At 38.7% G+C, this 6,013-nt stretch overlaps 1 protein-coding gene across 1 annotated transcript in view; it reads left to right on the plus strand.

Annotated features, from left to right (window-relative positions):
* Positions 1-6,013, plus strand: part of LOC102905706 (guanylate-binding protein 3) — a 141,196-nt gene that overhangs the window by 57,114 nt on the left and 78,069 nt on the right. The gene's annotated exons all lie outside the window — the stretch shown is intronic.

The following is a 6,013-nucleotide window of genomic DNA, read 5'->3' on the forward strand; positions in this document are numbered from 1 at the left end:
TGATATAGCAGGTCTCTTTGAGTAAACCTTTCTGTATCACACACACCCTTCTTGATATTCTTAGCTGCATGCTCATAAACAATTCAAAGATTTAACTTTGTCCTAGGCTGAGATTGGCATTTTATAAATGTGAGAAAAATATGAATATATGCATAGGACACTGTGTAGATTTCCATCTGTTTTGTGCTCCTAGGACTTTATGATGTCTACAAACGAGGAAGTGTGGGCCCTAAAATTTGTTTCAAGTGTAGGCACTGGGCATATCTCAATGTGGGAATGCTGTATGGCTGCTGGATGAGCAGAGAAAGACCACTGGACAGTGACAGAGAAAATTTCCCTCTATGCAGAATTCATGTGTGAGTGGAAGTTTCCCTTCCTCTGTTTAGAGGCCTTCTTGACTTGAATCATGCTCCAGCCAACTATGTTTCCTTTCTAATCTCCCTCTTTTTAATATTTTAAAAGTTTTTCTCCTTCTTACAGTTTTAGAATGACTTCTACCATCATAGAATGAGGAATTCAAAATATATTCCTTTCTGTTCTTCCAAGGATTATGACCACAGTCCCATCGGTCCTGCAATTCATCTCCATTTTGATCTGTGTTGTAGTACTATGACATAATTTGCAAGTCTCTGAGGATAAATGACTTGTACAAAAAGCAGAAGTACAGGTTAAGTGAAATCTGTGAATAAAAATCATCAACCTACTGTAATTGTTTCAAATGTGTGCTGGACATTGTTGATGAAGTAACAGAATCATCTCCTAAATTCAATGAGAAGGGAGTTAATTTGAAGACTGTTAGCTGTTACAGTCTCCCAATGATGAGAGCATTGGTTCTGCATCTAAACATTCAGAAGAAAAGCACCACACAAGGAAAGTGTCGAAGTTTTGGTTTCACCACTCTCATGGAATATAGAAACACAAAAATACTTTCTGAGTAATTCTTTTGCTGGTGCTGGTGAACCCAGGGCTTTGGTAGAAACAATTTTGATAAGACATTAACTTATAGAATAATGGCAGTGGTATAGTGTTTCCTCAACATACTTTTGAGTGCACACTGCTATCATGTGGGCTTGTGGAAATGGATCAACACTTGTAGCTGGAAAATTAAGAATCGGGCCCATTGTTTGATTTGTGTTAGGTCAGATGGGAGGTTTTAAGTGCTAGTCAGTGAGGAGATCAGCACGAGGGTTAATTAGATGTCTCCCAAACTTCAAACCATTTCAGATGCTGTTTATAGCTCCAGTGAGGCTTGTCAGTGCCATGGCCATTCCCAGACTGTGGACACAGTCCAGAGGGTCACAGACATCTCAGAGGTTTAGAGCTGGCAGGGGCTTGCCCAGGCCTCTGAGACGTTGTTTACACTCAGGGTTTAGAAAAGGACTCTGACTCACTTGTCTCTAAGGAAACATGCTCCAAAGAAGACTGAAAACCCACCCCAGAGCTTAGGAACACACATGCTGTATAGACACTGGAAACCACTAAGCTTAGAAACAAGCACAAAACTTTGTGTTTACCCTTAAGTGCGACATGGTTGGCAAATATTCAAGTGTTGCTAAATTGTTTGGGGCTTGTATAATGTTAACAGATTTCACTGGTCCAAAAGGAAAACAAACCAGCTGATTTCCCAGCATTTGAAATGTTTAAAGGAACTTAGACTCACTTTCACATTCAGTAATATTTTCTCTCTGTTCCTCCTTCCCTCCCTCCATCTCTCTCTCCTTCCCCCTCCTCCCTCACTGTTCCTTCTCACTCTACCTTTTTATTTCTTTCCATCTTTATGCTTTCACAGTATAGAGAAATGGTTTTTAAACAAATTCCTGTTCTACTCTGAACTTCACAATCTCTTGCTACCTTTGTGCAGCTCAGTGGGACAGGCAACTCTCAAAACAAACACTAACAGACCAAAACAGGACAGAAAGGTGACAGGAAGTGACCTCAGAACATGCCCTCTTCAGTAATAAACATCCACAAAGACTCTGGAGTTAAACTGCACAGATTGATCTCTAGTTGAGAAATCTCCTGAGGTCTTCCCTTTAGCACACCCCTTATACCTGTCAATTGGTTGAGTCGTTTCTTCCTGTTCAGTGTTTTTACTTTCTTTCTATAAAGTTTTTTTTTTTAATTATTAAGAGATTTTCCATTCATTTTACATACCAAACACAGATTCCCCTCTTCTGCCTCCCAACCCACCCTGCCTTCCCACCTCTTCCAAGTCAAGGTCTCCCCTGGGGAGTCAGCAGAACCTTGTACATTCATATGAGGCAGGTCCAAGTCCCTCCTCCCCGCACCAAGGCTGGGCAAAGTGTCCCATCATAGGCACTAGGCTCCAAAAGCCGGCTCATGCACCAAGGATGGGCCCCAATCCCACTGCCTGTCCCCCAAAAAACAGTTCAAGCTAAAAAAACTGTCTCACCTATCCAGAGGGCATAGTCCAGTTCCATGGGGGCTCCTCAGAGATTGGTATGATCGTGATTCTCTCCCACAGCTTTATTCTCTTTCCTGCCCCCACTATCTACTTCCTTTCCCCATCCCACTTCTATGACATGTGTATCATATACATGTATATAATATTAAATATGTGAGAGGAAACAGGAGATATGTCTTATTTCATTTAACACAATGAGCTACAGTCCATCCATTTTCCTATAACCCTGCTCTGTGTATGTCCCATCTCCTTTACCATTCACCTGTTGGAGAACATCTTGGCTACTTTGAAAACTTGACTGTTGTGAGTAGTACATCAATAAACATGGATATGCAAAAGTGCTTTCATGGTATGCTGTTTAGAATTTTCAGGTTTATAATTATTTACATAGCAGAAAAAGAGAAAAAAATTTAGATGGAAATTAATTTTTTTAAAAAAGAAAAGAAGACAAATGTTCTGTAGGGGAAAAGAGCAAGAGATGAAAGGTATGATGACTCAGTAATGAAAATATTAGTGTTGCTGGAGAGCTTCTCTCCAGGTTCCCCAAGCCCCTCAGTCCCACAATCCACTTATAAAATAATCACTCAGACGCTTATATCACTTATAAACTGTATGGCCGTGGCAGGCTTCTTGTTAACTGTTCTTTTATCTTAAATTAACCCATTTCTATAAATCTATACCTTGCCACGTGGCTGGTGGCTTACCAGCATCTTCACATGCTGCTTGTCCTGGCGGTGGCTCCAGTGTCTCCCCTCCTTCTTCCTGTTTCCCCAATTCTCCTCTCTCTTTGTCCCACCTATACTTCCTGCCTGGTCACTGGCCATCAGTGTTTTATTTATATAGAGTGGTATCCACAGCACTTCCCCTTTTCTTTTATTTTTTAAAGGAAGGTTTTAACTTTAACGTGGTAATATTACATATAATAAAACAATTATTGAGCAAGAATTACAGTTACAATATTAAAGAAGATGTCCTATCTATCTTATATTTGTGAGTTTAAAGTTTTATATCTAACTTATCTTTTATCATAACTGAGGAAATTACAACTATAGTAAAATAGCAACCTTAGATAATTTGCACTGTAATTTGTACTGTTATAGAATCTTATATGTTGATACAAATGTAAACTATTTTTATACTCCTGTTTAAGATAATTTGTATATTGATACAAATATATAACTATATTTGTTATAATGTACATATATTTCTACTCTTATTTGAAACATTTTTATATTGATACAAATGTAAATTTATATCTGTCATACTTTATATATGTTCTACTTCTGTTTAGGATATTCGGTATATTGATATATATTTAATATTATTGTCATATTGCATATCACACTATATATTCCTACCTCTGTTATAAATATCTTGTGTATTGTCACAATTTTGAAGTCATCGTTCTTCACCATACATTTGCTTATAGACTGTTTACCTTATTTACGTGAAGCCTTAGTCCTTAGGTTATTTCGATAGATAAGATTTATAGATTTATAGTCGCCTATGCCTGTCATCTCTATAGTTACGTTAGTTAGGTTATCCAGATTTACAGATACATAGGTCAGATGGGCAGGTAATCTTCAAACACTTCATAGACCTGGATAATATGGCATTTAAATAACTTAGAATTCTGTTGACGTGAGACACAATTGCTCCTGGCTGCACCAATTGATCCCGAGAGAATGTTGGGCTTCTAAGACATTTCCATTTGGAAGTTTGTCTTTTGGCACAAAATGGCCTACTGGGCAAAGAACTGCCCTTGCCTTGATGGCTGACAGTACAAATACAATGCTCTCCTTTCTGGACAAGCGGGACACAAGGAAAGCGACCACTGTACTCTGCCAAGACAGGGTAAGATGGTCTTTCAGAAATCCTGCTTCTGAAAATGGTCTGTCAGATACTCTAGGCCTGTAGCCAATTTGAATGCACCAACAATGCTGAGAAACATTAGGTGACTGTCCAGGCTGCCAGCTGTCTTGGTCTACTCTTGCAAGATTCCCGAAAGTTGCTTGCATCCATCTACCATTTCTCAGGTACCATTATGTTCCTTCTCAGGTCTTTGATGGGATTGAAGGCTAGCAGTTACAGTTACAACTTAGTATATATAATATCTTAGATAGAACATATTAAGTATTAGATTCAGGTTCTTTAGGATAGGACACCTTTGAATGATCTTTATAACATGCCATTTACCTATGCTCTATACTTCTCTGGATTTTAGTATGTGTTTCTTGCTTGATATTGTTTGCATTGGTTGTAGTTACATCTTATCTAGGTCATTATCTCTCATTATTTCTGGACAATATTTGATAACCATTCCTTTGTATATAGTCTTGTATTAGTTTAGAACCTTCTTATTTAGACAAAAAGGGGGAGATGTAGTGGGTAGCCATTCCAGCTTGGATCTGGAAGTTCCAACCCCCATTGAGACTCTGGCAACTGTTACGCCTATGAGGCGGGGCGAGGGGAGGCGCCTGGGGACCCGAGAACTGGATGGGCGAGCGCTCTCGCTGGGCGCTCTCTCGGTGCCGGGACACTGACCGGTGGAGATTGACTGTGCAGAGCTCCGGAGAACACCGCTGGACTGCGTTACACCTTCCCCAGACCCTGCGACCTACCCATTACTTAATTTGTGAGTTACGCCATTAAATAAATATCCTTTTAACTACATGGAGTGGCCAAAATAATTTCTCCAATATATTAGTACACAGATCCAGATGACTATAAGGAGTTGGATTAAAACAAAAACTTTTCAAAATTAAAGTCTAAACTCTACTAGTGGTACAGTAGCAAGAGGAGACTAACTGTGTTGGGGACAAGAAACAAAATAAAGGGACAGAGTACTATAGTGGCTTCAAACCATTTTGAAGACTCTTGTCTTTCCTTTGATTTAGACTGGTGTTGAGCCTGTGATGGAAACCTTCAGACAGCTCGGTGTGCTGTCTTTATCTTAACACTGTGTGTGTGTGTGTGTGTGTGTGTGTGTGTGTGTGTGTGTGTGTAGGTATGTTTTTTTTCTATGTATATAATTAGGAACAAGAGATTTTTCTAGTCAAATTTTGCTTAGTGATTCCAAATTAATAAATTTATTTGTGACAAAAGTATTATTAGAAAATAAAGTGGTATTAACTTTGCTAAAATACTTTTGCATCTCACAAATGTGCATGTGGGAACTATCTCCATTATTATTTTTTTAGTTCTCCAATATCAAGTTCTAAGAAATGGGTTAGGTTTATAGAATTCAAATTGTGTAATCTTGAAAAATGTCTCAGAGTACTTCCAGTCTTACATGAGTAAACATCGTAATTAAATCCACTGTGAGTTTAGTCTTCCAAGCAACTGAACCCAAAATACTATCAGATGAAACATTCTCATTTCTACACTTCTCAAACTGGCTCCTAAACATGGGATATATGGTATTGCTTAAAAACTAGCCCCAACCACCCCCAACAACCAGCATCTTATTAGCATTCTTTCAGCTGGAAAATTCTGAGAAACCTTGTGCAATCTATTTGTCAGCAAACAGTCTCCCCAAATTCTGCAAGCCATCAATAATTTAGTTGTATTGCGTGCTTTTACTTTCAC

Source organism: Peromyscus maniculatus, chromosome 6 (assembly GCF_049852395.1).
Source record: "Peromyscus maniculatus bairdii isolate BWxNUB_F1_BW_parent chromosome 6, HU_Pman_BW_mat_3.1, whole genome shotgun sequence".
Lineage (NCBI taxonomy): Eukaryota > Metazoa > Chordata > Mammalia > Rodentia > Cricetidae > Peromyscus > Peromyscus maniculatus.